This window comes from Mauremys mutica, chromosome 9 (assembly GCF_020497125.1).
Source record: "Mauremys mutica isolate MM-2020 ecotype Southern chromosome 9, ASM2049712v1, whole genome shotgun sequence".
NCBI classification, from domain to species: Eukaryota; Metazoa; Chordata; order Testudines; family Geoemydidae; genus Mauremys; species Mauremys mutica.
In genome coordinates this window covers 35,563,772-35,582,675 of record NC_059080.1, presented here as the reverse complement: position 1 = coordinate 35,582,675, position 18,904 = coordinate 35,563,772, and the positions used below count along the sequence as shown (strand labels likewise).

The following is an 18,904-nucleotide window of genomic DNA, read 5'->3' as shown; positions in this document are numbered from 1 at the left end:
TATCCACAATGACTTCAAGATCTCTTTCTTGAGTTGGTAGCAGCTAATTTACACTCCATGATTTTGTATTTATAGTTGGGATTATTTTTTTCAATATGCATTACTTTGCATTTATCAACATTGAATTTCATCTGCCATTTTGTTACACAGTCAGCCGGTTTAATGAGATCCGTTTGTAACTCTTCATAGCTGGCTTTGTACTTAAGAATCTTGAGGAATTTTGTATCATCTGCAAATTTTACCATCTCACTGTTGACTTCTTTTTCCAGATCATTTATGAATATGTGAAACAGTACAGGTCCCAGCACAGAGTCTTGGGTGACCCTGCATCTTACCTCTCTCCTTATGAGGATGTTTAGAGGATTAATTGTTCTTTGTAGGGTAGTCAAATGTGTAAGTGCTACTGGTAATTTAGAAGTAAAACTTGAGACTTGATTGGGAACAAGTTAACTGGCTGTAATCCCCTGTAATACTAAATACTGTAATACTAAATGATCATCTTCCAAAGACTGATTTAGTTGGAAGGTAAGAGCCTGGCCCCAAGTAGTTCTGAGTGCACAAATCCCATTGATGTGCATCCCACTGATCTGAGGGTGCATTGAGACATGCACTTCTAAATTGAGACATTCACATCTTGCATGTTAGGACACTTGATAATTTATAAACCAAAACCAACACAAAACAGTAATTCCCCTTGTGAGTCCTAACTAATATATTGCATGAAGTAGTCAGCTGAATTGATCTGTCAGCTACTTTAGATTTCCACTGCCAGCCTGGCTCTCTGACTAGAAGGAAACAAGTGGGTGAAAAGCAAAAATGAAAATTTCCAATTAGCCCAAAGGCTGTTTGAGTTTCCTGAATATATCTATCCTTGACTGAACATTATAAGCCTTATGTAATCCTGCTGTGAATAGTGGGGAGGGGAACTGTCTAGGCATGGACTCAGGGGAAGATAATTTCTATAGAATTAGCAGGCATGTGGTCACAGCCATACAGTAAGGTTTGGGAGTTGCGGGTAAGATAATGTAGTGAGAATTCCAGGAGACTGGATATTAGTAGAAATATGTGGGGAACCTGGAGGAGAACAGTACTGAAAGCTGTGAGGAGGGGGATGAAGGTGGAGTAACATCTACAGCTGTACAGGAGGCTCAGTTAAGCTCAGTGTTTCTGTGCCAAGTTACCGAGGATAGGACTAACCAGCGGCTCCTTGAGGGGCAGTCACTGATAAACTGATCCTTCAGTGAGAAGATGCTTATTTCACCAAAATTTGGTCCCCTATAAGCTCAGAAGAGAATACAATAGAACCCCGTTTATCTGACCTTCCATTTTCCAGCTCTCCGTATTAACCGAACAGCGCACCTAGGTCCAGAAGTGGGTGATCTCTCCTCTGGCTGCTAGATGGTGCTGCAACCTTGCACTTTCCCATTCTCCAGATTATCTGAATTTTTAATTATCCGATCTGGCCCCATTTCCAATTAGATCAGATAAACAGGGTTCTGCTGTAATTGTTCAATATGTTCTACACACTTGTGATTGAGTAACTTCAAATGTTTCCACAGAAAGCCAACTATCATTGCTGTTCTGAAGATAAGCTTAAAAAGGGAAGACAAAAAAAGGATAAAAATGTGCAATTTTAAACAAACTCAAAAAATAACAAAACCGGAAAGTGTAATGTACTTTCTGGGTAATGTACTGTGTGTGTGATATAAATATGTTATAAATGCTAATACTTTAGTGATATTTTTGCATCTTTACTACATAGGTAACCTTACTCCTTTTTTAAAAAAGTATTTTCAGGATGAAGGGTCTAGAAGTAAGGACTTGATGTAAATAAATGATAAATTATGAAAATTATGTAACATGGAATAATTACATATTTTATACTTTCTGAATTTTCAAAGAATTAATTCTGAATAATTAATGCATATGAAAAGACTTGGCAAGAACTCCAGCATGCTAATCACTTGTTTCAATGTCAATTATAAAGAAAAGTTTTTTATGCCTGATAACTAGATAGAATTTGTTTCATTAACCTCAATGTTCAAACTTGATCAAATGATGAAGAGGGCATATGAAAATATATGGCCAAGTAAGTTAAACACTGTAATGGAATTATTAATTGTAATTAAGTAGGCAAAATCTCTTACCCAAACCTCCTAGAAATGCCATATAGTATTTAACTTCTAAAAACTGGAGGTCTTAACAATATGCAGTGTATAAACATGGGAAACAATTACAACTCTGATCTGTATTATTTAACTTAGATTTGCTGAAGCATTTCAGCTGACACAAAATGCTGGAAATAAGAAAAATAAAATACATTGAAACCCAGTGAATGGTTTGGGGACAACTACACAGGTGAACAGAAATGAAAAAAATGTTGGTTCCTACTTTGTCTTTCCTACAAAGACAAATTGGCTTACTCTATTAGAGAAAGCATATAACTTGTTTTGCCATGTTTGTTATGACTTCACATACCTCTGTATACAAGTAAGGGTAACATAATTAAAATGCTTTAATGTGTTGAGAGTTATAATTCCATATTGAACAGCCAACAATACCTTCTGTTCAATACCAAAAGTTTATTTATTCTTAAGAACACTTTAATAAGGTAATGGATAGTAGAGCATAACTTACACAGCTGAAAAAATGAATGTTAACACTTAAGTACAAAAGGATATTAATGGGTGTTCTTCTGGGCATTTCAAGGTAACTTATTGTCAGTTACCAGAAAATGAACCATACTATGATATATGTAAAGGATCAGTACATCAAATATAAAACTATTATTTGTATACAGATTGGACATCCTGGAAAGAAAAGTAATCTATTGATTCCTGGGCTGTGGTGAAGCCACAGAGGTACCCAGCTCCCTAGATATGAGACTGTGGTGAGTAATAAAGATCAGACAAAGGTAAAAGGTTCCTAGCTAGAAGCTTTCCTTTGGGAAAGACTGCTGAAGAACCCAAAAAGGAATGGATACCAAACTTTAGCAAAATTGACTCACAGAAAAAAGTAAAAACCAATGTTAAGCTCGATTTACATCTCTTAAAAATAAGGTAACAAAACACTTTCCCTACATACTACATAACTCTGAGGTAAATGAGAATTACGTGAAAGGATTAATTGCTTTAAATAGAATGAGGCAGAGAGCCTGCTGTGCTTTTCAATTACAGATAGTTTCCACCTGGACTGAGGAAGGCAGGTACTTAAGCCTGCTCTGATCCATTTGCTCAATTAAGCCAGCTAGGTAGAATTGTAGATCAAGATAGCTGTTTTCCCTTCTGTGTTCTTACTGTAATTTCAGAATTTGCTGAAAAGACTGTCAAAAAAGGCATCAGGAAGGTTTTCCATATTCTTTCAATGAATTCTCTATCAAACTTGTTCAGATTATAAGTAGAGACTGGTTTTTCTGGCTAGTAATTAAGATGGGATCTGAAAGTCTAACAGTTATTTCTGGGAAGTGCCTAACTGCCAATAACTGAAAATTATTTTTTAAAGAAGCTAACAGTTCTTATTCCACATAATTAATATTACCACATTTGCTGTTGATCTAAAGAACGGGATTAAAAAAGGGGCAGAAGACAAGAATTTTAGTTGGAACATTCTATCTCTGCACAAAAGAAGGGGGCAGGGCAAATCAGCTAAAAGAGCCCCCAAACATTGTGTGGATCAGACCAGTTACTGGACATGCTCAATTGTGATTTCTGATGCTGTATAGGAAGCTTTAATTGTGGGCAAATCACCTCATTGGCCAAACCTGGTTACCCTCTAAGAGCTGACCCAACTAGACCTTAGGGTGGGGAAGATTTTAAATAGGAGTTAAAAACAGCTGTATGGATTTAGTGATTATTAAACATCTGTGAGAGAGTTGCTGTAAGGGCTGGGTCCCAATATTTTTACTACTTTGGTTACAGGTGAATAATTGCTGAATTATTTGTTAGGGAAGCTCTCCATGAGCCTGTCTGGTCCAGCATGGTTTGATGGACATAGAGGAAGAGCTGGAAGGGGAGCAATGGTTACCTCTAGGGATATATCTACACTTTACCTGGGAGTGAGCATCCTAGTTCGGATAGGCAGACATATACTGGTGCTGCTCAAATTATCTCACTAAGGATAGTAATGTGGATGCTGTGCCATGCATTGTGGCTTGAGCTACTCACCTGAGTCCAACCCTGTCTGACCATCTTGATCTCAGCTTGGGTGCTTAGCCCAAGCTTTTGCCTGTGCTGCAACATCCACACTGCTATTTTTAGTGCACTAGGGTGAGTCTTTCTATGCCGGTTCTCTACCAGCTATAGTGTAGACACACCTTAGAGGGCTGTACATCCTGTGGAACTTAGATTTAGCTACTAGCTAACTGCTCTAAGTTGTCTTTTTAAAATCTCTGTTAAAGAGAGAATGAGCAGAGCCTGAAAGGTTTGTAAATTCTTACCTGACCTTGGTTGTTTTTATGGGGAAAAGATAGTGCTTTGAAAAGTGACAGCCTTATGAAGACCTAGGGAATGGTTACTTTCAATGCTGATCCCGATAACGGCACCACTTTGGATACAAGGCAACTGTTTCACTAGTCAGCTAACCCAGGGACTGGAATGCTGCTAGCTGTAGAGCTCCCCAGGCTGTTTGTTTGCTGAGACAATGTGGGTGAAATAATATATTTTATTGGACTAATTTCTGTTATATGTGGACAGGTTTTTGAAGTGTTTGAAAGGACTGAGATGCTCTCAAGCTCTGAAAAGTCTGGGTGATGCACACTACATATTATGGCCACACTATATAAAGACTGAGACATCATTTCTGAAAGTTAGGAGGGGAATGTGTGTGCCATAGAGGTCTAAATGTTATGTTGGAATGTTATATTTGAATATAGTAACACCAATTAAGCGAGGAAGTCTGTATAAATAATACAGGGAGAGAGAGCTCAGTGGCTTGAGCATTGGCCTAATAAACCCAGTGTTGAGTTCAGTTCTTGAGGGGACTACTTAGGAATCTGGGGCAAAATCAGTACTTGGTCCTGCTAGTGAAGGCAGGGGGCTGGACTCAATGACCTTTCAAGGTCCCTTCCAGTTCTATGAGATAGGTATATCTCCATTTTTATTTATTTATTTAATACCAATGGACTTACTGCCTAACAGTTTTCCTTTAGAAGTTATTCATTGTATTTCTAAGACTATTTACAATATTTGTAATGTAACTTCTGTATGCATTGGTCATCTGCTAAGCAGGGGTTGTAACTGGTGGGTCTGGAATTGATGGGAACTTGGGTGCTACCCTCCTTTCTCCATCTCGGGTTAGGGAGGAGTGAACAGGACTTGGGAATGGCCAGCAGGAGCCCTCCTGGCAATGGGGAGTGGGTTGGCTTTAATGAGGCCTGAGCTCTGAGTCTGTGCCACCTGCTCCTGCTGCCAGTGGACAACTGGGAGAAGGTAAGATGAACTGGATCCCTTATTCACAGTTTGTTTCTGTCCACTGCTAGCTTGTAGGTATTGAACTTTGTTCTTGCACAACATATTAGCCTCCAGTGCCAGCTGCTAGCATGCTTCCAGACACTCTGCTTCTGCTGACAGAATGCCTGCCAAATGCAGTAAGTGGGGCAGCAGCCATAGCAAAGTCTGGGGAAGGCACTTGCTTTGGGGAGCAGTGGGTGACCCCATTCCACTGGGTGACCCCAATATTGCATTCAAAGAAGCAATAAAGATTAGAAATGCAGACGCTGGCCTGGAGCCTCTAGTCTGAATGATGTCAGCAGCTGCCAAAGTGCCTGAAGCCTCTGGAATGGGTGGCTAGGAGTTAGAAAGCTCCAGAGGAAATGTGGAGGGGAATGTGAGGAACCATCTCCAGGGAGAAAAAGCCAGTTGGATCCCCAAAGGCAGTGGAATTCACTCATTCTTGCAAGGTTTTGTAGTTCATAAGTTACTAGAAGGATGGACAAGTTTAAAGGACTCCAGCATAGATTCCAGAAATATGGTCACTATTTGGATGTTGAGAGATTTAGTCCTTACACTCCCTAAGCTTTGTAGCAGTGGCAATGCTGCTAAGGTAGCCTTCCTGCTGGCCTTTTGAGTTGGTTTTTGGATCAAAGAATACGTCAGGCCAGGTGTTACCTGTTAGAGGCTTGTAGTGGGAACAAGAAAAGTTTGTTTTGACCTTACATAAATTGAAAATAGAATAACTCAGTCATGGTACAAAGATCATCATGAATAAGAGTGGGGAAATGGGTCTTTGCCTGGGGCAGGAATTAAGAGCATTTGGCCAATATGTCCAGGTCCACTGGTCATCCATGGAGATAAGATTTTTTTTTAAACAAGGTTTCAGTTTACAGCAGCATAGAATGGAGTAGAATTTCTCAGTTTGTCATCAGAGGATTTTTGGCTCTCTTTCATTTAGAATAGGAGTGGCTATCTTTGCTGCAATGTTAGCCGTGGGAGCTAATGAGTTATGATCTATTGCGCTTTGGCAATTGGGGTGTTTTATAACCAATATTTGGCCACTGCAAAGGGACAATCTGTCAAGCTAAAATTTCCTAATGATATATGTGGTCTGTTTCAGGATTGAGCAGGAAGGCCTCAACTATGGAGATCTGGATATATAGGAATAGTATTGTTCACTGGACACAGAAAAAGGCATCTAGCAAACCTAGGGGACCTGGGTGAAACTTCCAGAATTGGGCCAACCCACCTGTCATGGCAGGGAAGTGGGGACATGATGTGGGACTAGCTGACTTTTCTTATCCATTCTATGGTGGACTGTTCCCATTCTCTGCGGGTGATCATTATTCCCCTGGGGGAGAATGATTTAGGCACAGCAAAAGAGGCTGTTTTAACCATTAGGATAAAGAGGAATGGCAGCCAGATTTCTGCCCTTTCCCTGGTATTACCTTGGTCCGCTTGGAGGTGCTTCAAAGATGGGTTTAATGACCAATCACCAGATTGGTAAGATCAACTGAATAAGGAAGGAAGCGAACCAGGAAACGTAAGTATATTACTGCAATAGGGAAATTAAACAGTGACTTCCCATTTATAAATGCAGGAAACTGCTTCAGCGCTGTTTAGAGAGCACAGAGTACATCATCTGACATGGGATCAGGTATTTTCTTGGATGACCTCAGACAATAGGTAGATGATTTTCTAGATGCTCAGTAGGAAGGGTGTGTCTGTCTAAGCCGATTGCTGTTGTCCCCTATTACAGGTTCAAGTGCAATAGGTGGGTTAAGAAATGGTGCTATGTGAGGGCCATGTAACGTGATTGGCTGCTTGGGCACAGGCCTCAAGCATAACATTGCACAGTGATGCAGTACGCCCTCTTAATTTGTGCAGCATGGGGCTCCCCTCATCTCATCTGTCCTTCCTGTATAGGAATGAGGGGAATGGATTGGGACTCTGGTTACACATGATATTGCCTCAACATCCCCTACCCTATCTTGCATTAATGAGAAAAAAATCTAGCTCTTCCATTCTCATAGCTGTGGGTTGTATGATGTAACTAGGGGTAATAATGTAGGCAACTATAACCTAGTGACTGGAACAAGCAGATGGAAACCAAAATATTCAGCACTCATCTATTGAAAGAAGTCGCATCTTCACTTCTGAGTCATGCTAGAATTATGATGCAACTGAAAGTTTTGAGTGTTAACATATGGATGGTGAAGTAGATCCCAGGAAGTGTGAAGATTTGGTTTCAGATGAGTCAAATTTGAGTGCAGAAAATAGTCAATATATAACAACCAAGCCTAGTTTCAATTGTTATCTGAATACTTAACTGTCATATTCAGTATCATGCAGTAAGGAAAACATGCCTACCACTAAAACCACTGCTCTGCATGCTCTTCATTATTCCTTGTTGTTTTCTCACCTTTCTGTTAGTTTCCTTTCTTACCTGTGCAGAAACTCCCAATTCCAATCTCCTTTTGCACTTGCACCTCATTATCCCCCTACCCCCATCCAAACATCTAAAATAACCAGTGAAGAGGTTAATGAAGTCTTAGAATATATCATCATTAGGTCTTGGTCCCTACTGAAGGGAAATAAATGAGCCAGGAGAGTTCTTATTTTTTATCTTGTCTACAGACAGGTTAGATGACAATACCTCATTTACAGTAGCTTCATACTGGTGAACTTGGCAACTGTGGTTAGTATTTAAAATTAGAACCTCTATCTAGCAGAATCTGAATGTGCCACAAGGTCCATGAAAATACATTAAATGGGATGGGTCACCATTATTTCAGATTTCAAAGTATATTTTAGACTCATATACTGATTGAAAAGTTACTATCATCTGAATATGAGAACTATTACAGTGGATAGAAGCAATTCCTTTAAGTAATACTTGGCCAGACCTTTAACATCTTTCCAAGATTTTCTTTTCATAGGTGTCAAAATATTGCCTGAATCATGCTTCATAAGAATATGAAGTTGTTAATGATTGTCCATTTCATGACTGACATTACATATTGTTTTGAACTTGAACTATCTAGGTTTTTATGATTGATGTGCCACCAGAGTCTTTTACAGGTTCTCTCATGTTCACGTTTAGCTTATGTTAAAAAGTTTCATTTAGACCTTAAAATATCAAATATATCTAAAGTTGCTAACAATAATCTCAAGTATCTTTCATGGATAATTTTTCTTTAATTCCTGGAGTCAAAACTGTTGAATTGCTTTTCCTAAGTATATATTTGAAGTATATGTTTTCACACTACAACATGCATCCACTGTTTTGTAGAAAAGGCTCCCTAATGTATTAGGGGGGTTAATTTGAAAGCAATTTTGAAATAGAAAATGAAGAAGAGATGCTTGTTTGCTGCTTGTAACTGTCAGAATGTAAAGCTCTCAGGGACTATGACAGTGGGGGTGTGGGTGTACAAAATTCAATAATATAGTCTTATTCCTTGGGAAAAAACACTTTATAGTAGATGAATGTTCTGGAAGTAAAGTCAGCTTTACTCATTAGGTCATATTATGCTGAACAGAATACAAATGTGCATATTTGACTGAAAGAAACATAATATACTGACTCAATTTTGACAAATAAATGAATCCTTTACCATATCCCAAAATAAGGTCTTCCTTTTTTTTTAAACTAAACCATATAGGGTGGTGATAGAGAACCACAGTTCATTCATAACAGCAAAAATTCTGAACACTGCATGAAATTCTAACTGCATTGATAGATTGCAGTATTGCAATGGTAGACACCTGGGCAATTAATTCAATCAAAAATATGGGGTGGCACAGATGCTGCGAATGGATGCTTCATTTTAACTACTTTCTGTCTTGAACAGCAAATAACCAAGCTATTGCAAGGTATCTCATGTGCCTAGCAGAGTAGTGATTAATATCAGTTTGTCGGCAGCAGTTTCAGAGGAGTTTTAAAAGTGAGACATCTGATAAAACTACCTTTTCAATTGACTATTCTAAACATGAGCCATTACCATTGACAGAAACCAGATAAAATATGATATCAGTGTAAATGATTTGTTGCACTTGCTGCCTCAGTGTGTTTTAAAATTGAAGTTGTTTCCACTCAAAGTGCTGAAATACATACAAATGCTAACTTGAATTTCTATGTCTACAGTTGGGAGAAAATGATTGAATGAAATGAAAAGGGGAAAACTGCAAGCATTAACACTTATGTTTGCACTCATCAGATCTCCAACTTAGACTAGATGTGAGTTGGTCTATAATTATGTAATAGTGCATTTTAGATTCAGATTAGGAAATTTTTGTTTCAGGTACTGTGATTTGTGGGATGTGTGTGGAGAGGAAATCTCTCAACTACAAATTCAGTGTGCAAGAAGTAGGGATCCCCAGACACAGTGTGTGATGCCATATAATTTCCTTGATGTACATCCTTGATTTCACCACTATTCTACAATTGCAACATATCTTGTATAAAGTATATCATATAAGATGTCAGTGGAAAAGTTATGATTTGCTAAGTATGCATGTATCAACTTTGTATCTGAAGTTATGAATATTAGCTGTGTACTGGTATTTGCACATGTATTGTATTCCTGGGTAACATCCCCCAGATACAATTTACATTAGAGCCAGACAGCTTTGTGTTGATGACCCATTAAGTTCACTCAGCTCACAATTAAAGAAATTCATCCTGCCCAATACGCATTAGGACATGTTAGGTTTCAGAGTAGCAGCCGTGTTAGTCTGTATCCGCAAAAAGAACAGGAGTACTTGTGGCACCTTAAAGACTAACAAATTTATTGAAGCATGAGCTTTCGTGAGCTACAGCTCACTTCTTCGGATGCATAGGACATGTTAGACACCTTAGAAAGAATATGGGCAATGGCTCCTCTGTGAGTCATCAAAACATGTAAGGGTGTGTAATATGCTCATGTGACTCCATCTTGGGCCAGTAATTTTCCATGCACCCGGGACATGGCCATTGTTCGGGACAGTAAAATTCTATACATGGCAGAAAATATAAAGAAGCATCTGAGACATCTCCATTTTGTCTTCATTTCCTGCTTCATTTCTCTGGTCTGGATTTCTAACAAGGAAGCTTTCGATAAGCTTTGAATACCCAATCTGTTTGGGTAATTCCAGATAGACTTTTGCAAGCTAGCAGTTTATCCCATCACTGCTTCACACCTGGTATAAGGACTTTGCACTTGTATGTATATGATCTATTAACAATTTATAACTCTCTTCTTTTCTTTTATTATTAAACCTTAAATTTTTAGTCACTAAAGGATTGTTATCTGTGTAATTATTAGGAAAGATCTGAGTTATATATTGACTTTGCTAAGTGGCTGGTCCCTTGGGACGGGAAGACCCTAGAACTGATTAAATTGGTTTTCAGTAACCACTCATCATTAAGTCTAGGGTCTGAGTGTAAAGGTTATAGACAAGTGCGGATAGCCAATGTCTCCAAAAGCAGGTGAGAGCTGCTAGTTTTAATACTAAAACTGAGTAATAATTTGGATTTGAAGCATATCCTACCATGCGGAAATGATTCCAAAAGTAACTTTAGATTGACTTTTAGTAATTTTTGTAAGTTTCTGAGATGATTTGAAGGCGTCTCTTGCACAACAGCCAGAATGAACATTCACTCATGAACCTAGTCTTCTGAAACTCAACTGGACATGCTCTACTATGAAAGTCATAACACTCGTAAAAATAGAAAATGCCACTTGTAAAGGAGACAAAACTTTGAATAACGGGATACATGTTTTCTAATATTACAGCAGTAAGAGAAATATATACTGTAACACTTGCTTAAAATGAAGAATGAATTAGTAGTAGTCTAGCTTATTTGACTAAAGCACATTTTCCTTCTGTCTTGTAGATCTTCTGTGGCAGGATAAGCTTATCTAATTACAATCAAAAGAATGAAAATGTTAATTTGTGAAGTGGCATCTAATTGTTGCCACTATACTGATGAAGAAGACTGTTTAGTTCAATTTCTGAAAGTGAAATAACTAGCTGAAACATGAATTAAAATCTGTCCATAACTTTCCCATACCTTTCCTCTCTTCATCCTCACTATTTTATACCTATGTTCCTCCCTTGCCTTCTGTCATCTGTTCAGGACTTCATACTTTCTTCCATACTACTTGGTGCTGTGCTTGGAACAATATCCTGTTTTATCCTACACTATATTGCCGCCCTCAAAAAACCTATTCTGTGTAACAATTTGGTTATGAAATTACAGTTCCAAGCATACTGTAAAGAGTTTATATTGCTGATTTGTAGGTTACTATGCCTTTATGCCACAGGGGCCTGTTAGGTGTTAAACACTTCACTATTGTACAGAACTCTGGTTTGACAGCACTAAATAATTGGGCTCATAAAGAGAAATATTAGTGGCATCAATGCCCTGAGGCATAAATTAACATAAAATCTGGATCTTAAAATTACTCTTTTATTGCTCTAATAATGCTATAGCTTTTCTCATCAGTGATCAGTCATGCAGCTCTTTCAGTTTAATAAAAGCTTCTAATGCAAACCTAGAAGGCCATACAGAAATATTTTGATCCTTAGAAGACAAATGATTTTTAGTCTCATTGCTGCATTTAAAGGTGGTAATCTAAGACATCTCTTTAAGGGTGTGACAAAAACGTGATCTGTGCTTTGGCAAACTAATACGGTCGCTTATCGGAGGCGACCTTATCGAGTCAACAAGATAGCAAAATTGTCTGAAGCCTGATGCTGTTAATGTCCTTAGTGAAAACTTAACTTTTCCCTATAGTATGCTGTACTATCAAAGGCCAGTTCTGACAGGTGTCAATGATATATTTAAGATCTTCTCAAACAAAGATGAGGATAACCAATTGCATTTCTTTCCCATACATTGCAATAATTGCTGGAAAAGAATAATCCGGGTGTGAAAGGGTGAAAGGGAGCTGGAGAGCATAATTAAGTCAGCTGGTAGCAACAACACACGTCACTAGGTTAAGAGTGAGATCCACCTGGGAGGAGCTCTGTGGCTACTATAAAAGAACTTCATGCTGGAAGAAGACAGGAGGTTGGGGGGAGAGTAGGCCTTGGTGGTGGTCCCCTCTGAGAAGGGTACTCTGGCAAAAGGCCAGGAGAGAGACTGAGAAGCCACAGGGGTGGAGCTAACTCCTTCAGTGACCCTTGATAGAAGGGCAAGAACTAGACCTGTGAAGCATTGCTCTATACCAGAGCCAGGGAGAAATTGCAGAGTCCTGAAAGATACTGGGGAAAAGGGCCTAGAGAAGAGACCAAGGTAAAAAGTAGTCTAAGGAAGCAGCAAGGAGTCTGAGGAAGCAGATCTTAGCTGCTTGCTACTACAGGGTCCCTAGACTGGAACCCAGAGTAGAGGGAGGCCTAGGTTCTTCTACCAGCCACCAAAGAAGGTGGTGTGAAACCCCCTGACACAAGGCATGAGATACCTATGAAAACCTGGAGTTCAGAGGTATAAGGAGCACTTGGCCTAGAGTCAAGGACCGAAGACCTGCTGTGAGATCACTGTTTGTGGTGGGGTGGAACTGAAAGTGACCTGGTCAGGGGATGCTAGATGGGATCCTGCTATGCCATGCCTAGCCATGAGGGTGCTGACTGGTGACTCACTCTTCTATATAGGGCTGGAAGTTGCTGTATGACACTGAAAATTCACTTGGACATCTGGGCAGAAAGCATGTGAAGCAATACAGTGTTGTAAAAGATCCAATTCTAGTTTGGACTGCATGTAGTCTTGCTTTCAGGAGTTTTAGGCCTTATAAGGGTTATGGCAGAACTTGACTGTTCATGAAGAGTGAGTTTTCCATACTAAAGTCAAGATTATTTGTTCAGTTAAAGTACAAATAAGGAGGAAAGGACAAACTTGGTCCAAGATATTTTACTTCAAAATAACTTGACAAGCTGAAGTTCAGCTTGCGGGGGAAATGCTAGTAGAAGAAGATGAATAACATATTCATGTGCTTCAGCACCCGTACACTTGGCCATCATTCTTTCTGCTTTAGGGCAATTGCTTCCCTTATTTCAACTAATCTGGAACCTGAAGGTTAAAAGCCCCATTTTTGTTAAAACTTTAAAAAATCTAAAGCCCAGAGCATTAAGAAGCAAATAATCATAAGGGCTGATGGCAGATATCTTGTCATTTTAGCAATTAATGTTAAAGAAGTTTAAAATTTCAAAATCACTCCAGGATGACTTTAATTTAAAATATTGTATTATTGTGTGAAAAATAAGAGATTTGGGCAAAAAGGTGGTGTGAAGTACACATGAATTATATTTTCTGTTAGACCCGCATCAGTCCATCTAGCTTGCCCTTCAGCTCATCAAAGGTGATGGATGGCTTTTAGAGGTGAGTAAACACTTCTGACCTATGTTTCAGTGAAACAATAAGCACTGGAAAATTCTCCTCAGATTCTTTGGAGGATAAGAGTACTTCATTCAACTGTGTTCCTCCTAGCTTACTTTCCTGATTTGCTTCATGGCATATAGATCAACATGATATTTTACAGACTCTAACGCTATCCATAGTGCTATAGCAGAATCTCCAAAATATTCAGCATCCCTCACCCTAAAATAGCAGGAAGTGGAGAGGCAGCTAGTATGTGCAATTGGCTCATGAGAGCATTTCATATTAGGCAGGCAAGGGCTCATGGACAATGAGCAGCTAGAGGTGGAAAATCAATTAAACATTTTCTTGTTGGAAAATGCTGATTAATTCACACCAAAACTTTTTGTTGAAACATATATTTTGACTAACATTTAATTGGGGAGTGGGTGACCTCATTGTAAATAGTGTGCAGGCCAGTGGTTTGGGCACTTACTGGGGTAGGGGAGATGCAGGTTCAAGTCCCCACTCCTCCTGATTTAATCAGGAACTAAACCTGAGTGCCCTAACCATTGTGGCATCAGTTATTCTGAAGGCACACACTACAGCTTTTCATGAAAATTTCAAAAAGTCTGTTTTGTCCCAATGCAGAACAAAATAAAATGATGAAACCTCAAATCTTTGTGAGAAATGGATTTCTTGTTGTCTGGCCAGCTCTATTATCAGCTTTATTTTAGTAAATAGAGCTAAAGAAATCTATAAACTAAATTTCAATCGAAATGTTGACATATCAGCCAGTCACTCAGGTAGCTTGTGCAAGTGGTATCTTCCAAAAGCTGGCCAATCAATGTTGGTGTAAAACTATTTGCAGCATGCAACAAAAAAGGGGGTATGGCAATTGCCAAACTGGGTCCATCTGCAACAATATCATGGGTCAAGGTCTTGCTGGGATTCTGTTTAGCTTTGGAAACACTTTAAGCAAAGGTAGTTTAAGTATACCGTCTTGGCTATTCCAAGTCCCTGGGTTTGTTTCTGGTAGCTCTGTCACTGTTTCTTAAGCCTTCTTCCTGCCTCTTTCTCTTGTCTCTTTAATTAGCAGAGCTGTCCAGAAGCTCTTGGAAGGATTTTTAAAGTTCCCTCTGAACCCTACTGTGTTCTTTTCTTAGCATATGCCTACCTATACAATTGACAAACCTAATTTTATAGAATTTCATAAGATGACTCTGTTGGCAAGTTTGACTACAGTCCCTGCATGCTTGTTGCCAAACACAAATATTGGGCTGAAAAAAAAAAGAAGTTTATTGTGAAACTTACCCTTCAAATCCTGTAGCAAGTAGTAATCAATTTTTAAAACCAGTATTTGTTCATCGCATATTGGATTTCTTTGTAGTTCCCAACACCTGATTTAGTAAGTGAACACTTGCTTTACAGATTAGTGTATGCAAGCTAACTCTTAAGTCCAGAAAGAAATAGGACTAATATAACTTCAGAAACACATTTAAATAAAATAAACTTTATCTTAGTAACAATTACACTGTCAAGCAGACAATTTTAGTTGCAGTGGATCCATTTTAAAACTTAACATTTGTTAGCTCTCTTTTTGGCTTATTGTGGTGTCTTGTGTAATAAGTACTCACTAGAAGAAAGTTAGGTATCTGAGTTTTCAGTGGTACTTGGTGTTTTTAAAGGATAGTGTCTAACTTTGTTAGAACAAGTACCATAAAGTTGTCGTAATGCCTCTATTTTTTCCAAAATCTAGGTATTTTTGCTTTTTTCTTACAGTTGAATAGCTACAAACTTATGACATTCAGACGTCCATGAGCAAAATGGTTTCTAGGACAAAATGTGTACAGGACCTGTGAGCAGGGCTGTCCCTAGTGGGGTGTGGGGCCCAGGACAACCCCCACCTCTGGCCCAGGCCCGGTCCCCACTTCACTCCTTATCCCAGGCCCTCGCGCCGCCTCGCCTCTTCCTGTCCCTGCTCCTCCCCCATTCCACCCCTTCCCCCAAGCGATGCCAGCCCCCCCCGCTAACCCCCAGGCTGTCCTGAAGTGTGGGGGCCCACAGCAGTTGCTCCGGCCCATGGAACAGCTCTGCCTGTGAGTGGGGAGAGATGGGTAGCTCACCTTTGGTGGCTGCAGCTTGTTGAAAGTCATCTTTCTACATAGCTGGATTAACATGGAGGCACAATCTTTTTACTGGAAGATGATATTCTAACCAAATTGGTAACTTATTATGTATGGCTGGGATCATTTTTGTAAGTTAAATGAATGAAGAGGTTTTCTTACAATTGAAAATAAATGCTTCATGACTGAGATTATGAAGGGAATGCTTCAGTCCTAACACTTCTTTCCCTCAGCAAGTGAAAACAGAGCTGTGGGAATTAGATTATAATCTTAAATACAGTTTAGGATATCAGTTACTAAATCTTCTAGAAAAAGGCTATAGTATTGTGGCTCATACTCCAGATGGAAATCTGGCCCAAATTTGAGAACAGGTTTAAGATGTGTGGCTTTATTTGGGAAGTTGAAGGCATCAACCTTGATATCTTTGGAAGGAGATGTAAAAATCTCTTCTCAGTATAGTCTAGTCTAGTCTTTCCTTAATTACTCTTCCTCCCCTCCCTCAAACAATCCAATTAGAAAACTAAAGAAAGGAGTGGTGCTTGTGAGTCAACTTCAGTAAGTGCATAATATGCTGAGATACCATTGTGATGTTGCAATCTATATGATTTTATAAACATTTCATGAGTGAATATAATGTAACTGGAATATGCTTCAAGCAAAAGGTCTCTTGTAAGGTATCATTACAAAGCTCATTATCTACTGAGCGTGATCATCCTATTTGTATAAATGTACCACTCTTGTATCTGAAACTAGAAATATGAAATATAACTCTGAGGGCCATTGTAATTATGCAAAGTGTGGGCCATTAATGGTGGTTTGGAATCTTGATGACTCCCATTAACCAGGACAATTGTCTGCAGGATGGGTGTGTTTTACCTGTAAGTCTTCCTGTATACATGTGTGCTGGCAAGTGGGCAATGAAGTCTTGCAGTGACATGTGATCATGTCACCTGAACTGGAATCCATCTTTAACCTGGTGTCTTTCCATTGAGAAGGAGGGGGTGGAAACCCAGAGAGGGACAAAGGATTCCCGCTTTATATAAAAGGGTGGAACAGAACAATACGGAGAGAGGAGCCATCATGAAGAATCCCCTAATTATCACCTGGAACAAGAGCTGTACCAGGGGAAAGAATTGTGCCCAGGCCTGGAAGGTGTCCAGTCTGAGGGAAAAAACGGACTGAAGCATCACTAAGGGTGAGATTATCTGTATTCAGTTTGATTAGACATAGATTTGCGCATTTTATTTTATTTTGCATGGTCACTTACTTTGTTCTGTCTGTTACTACTTGGAACCACTTAAATCCTACTTTCTGTATTTAATAAAATAACTTTTTACTTATTAATTAACTCAGAGTATGTATTAATACCTGGGGAGCAAACAACTGTGCATATCTCTCTATCAGTGTTATAGAGGGCGAACAATTTATGAGTTTACACTGAATAAGCTTATACAGGGTAAAATGGATTTATTTGGGTTTAGACCCCATTGGGAGTTGGACATCTTGGTGTTAAAGACAAGCACACTTCTGTTAGCTGCTTTCAGGTAAACCTGAAGTTTTGGGGCAAGTAATTCAGACTCTGTGTCTTTGTTGGAGCAGATGGGAGTGTCTGGCTCAGCAAGACAGGGTGCTGAAGTCCAGAGCTGGCAGGGAAAACAGGAACAGAGGTAGTCTTGGCACATCAGTTGGCAGTTCCCAGGGGGGTTCCTGTGATCCAAACCGTCACAGTGGCATAGTCGAGCAGGATCTGTGCACAGCTGATTGCTTTGAGATACTGGTAATGATTTTAAGTAAGTTTTAAGTGTGGTGGCTGGAGAGCAGACAAAGTGGTTACTAGTTAGTTATTTTCTGTTTCCCTATTTCAGGTAAGGGAAGTGGGGACAGAAAAGGAAGCAAAATAAATAAGATTGAAGATCAGAAGAAGCTAGAACTATACAAGTTGCAAATTGCCCAGAAAGGTTGAACACTGGGAAAGTTAACTGAGAAGCCTCTGAGCTGAGTGCACCTCAGTTTCAATGAACTGCAGATGGGTGTGGCCCAGCCTCTGTGTCTGTGCAGAAGCTGACTGGAGTGTCTAACTTAGCAAGAGGGGAGGGAAGGGAAGGGGTGCCTGTTCTGGCAGGAGGGGATTCTCTGTGGTATCCCAGCTCATCAAGTGATGGTCTCAAGGGAAGACAAATGGAAATTGATGTGCAATTTGCCCGGGAAAAGGCTGTCCTGGAAAAGGAAAAGGCTGCCCACCAAGCTGGACTTTAAAGACAAAGCAATTAAGACCCAGAAGAATGAACTGGCTGTAATGGAGTGGAAGAGGTGCACAGAGACATGTATCATGGAGCTGAAAGTTGGGGTCCTGGTGACTGCTGTGGTTAGGGTGACCAGACAGCAAATGCGAAAAATCGGGACAGGGGGTTGGGGGTAATAGGAACCTATATAAGAAAAAGACCCAAAAATCGGGACTGTCCCTATAAAATTGGGACATCTGGTCACCCTAGCTGTGGTGGGAACAAACCCCAAAGACTCTAGCTGGAAGCAAACCCAACCTGAGTGAAAGGGTTGGGGATGGATTTTGCTGGCCAGTGAAAGGTCTGTCATAGCTGGTAGCTGTGAGCTGGATCAGGGTCTCTTTCTCTTTTGGCGGACACAGGAGTGTCTGCCGCATAAGAGAGCCCAAAACCGAATTTTAGGTATACTGCCTCTGCCATGGTCAGTGTCCAAGTCTCTGGCTGTAAGCTCAGGGGAAGGGTGTGACATTGCAGTCTATATGATTTTATAAGTGTCTGGCTCAGCAAGAAAGGGTGCTGGAGTCCTGAGCTGGCAGGGAAAACAGGAGCAGAGGTAGTCTTGGCACATCAATTGGCAGCTGCCAGGGGGTTCCTGTGATCCAACCCGTCACAACCATTCTGTCAGGTACCATTACAGACCTTGGATGAGTGTGTAACTACTCTTAGGGACACATGATAGCATTGTCTAAAGATTTTATCTGCTTGACTTTGATAGTATGTTACTCATGAGTG

The 18,904-nt window shown here is 39.7% G+C and overlaps 1 long non-coding RNA gene across 1 annotated transcript in view; it reads left to right on the top strand.

The window, feature by feature from the left end:
• Nucleotides 1–3,851: 3,851 nt before the first annotated feature.
• Nucleotides 3,852–18,904, top strand: part of LOC123377811 — a 47,775-nt gene continuing 32,722 nt past the window's right edge. The window contains exon 1 of the long non-coding RNA XR_006582340.1: nucleotides 3,852–3,917. This is a non-coding gene — a long non-coding RNA (uncharacterized LOC123377811). The remainder of the gene's footprint in view (nucleotides 3,918–18,904) is intronic.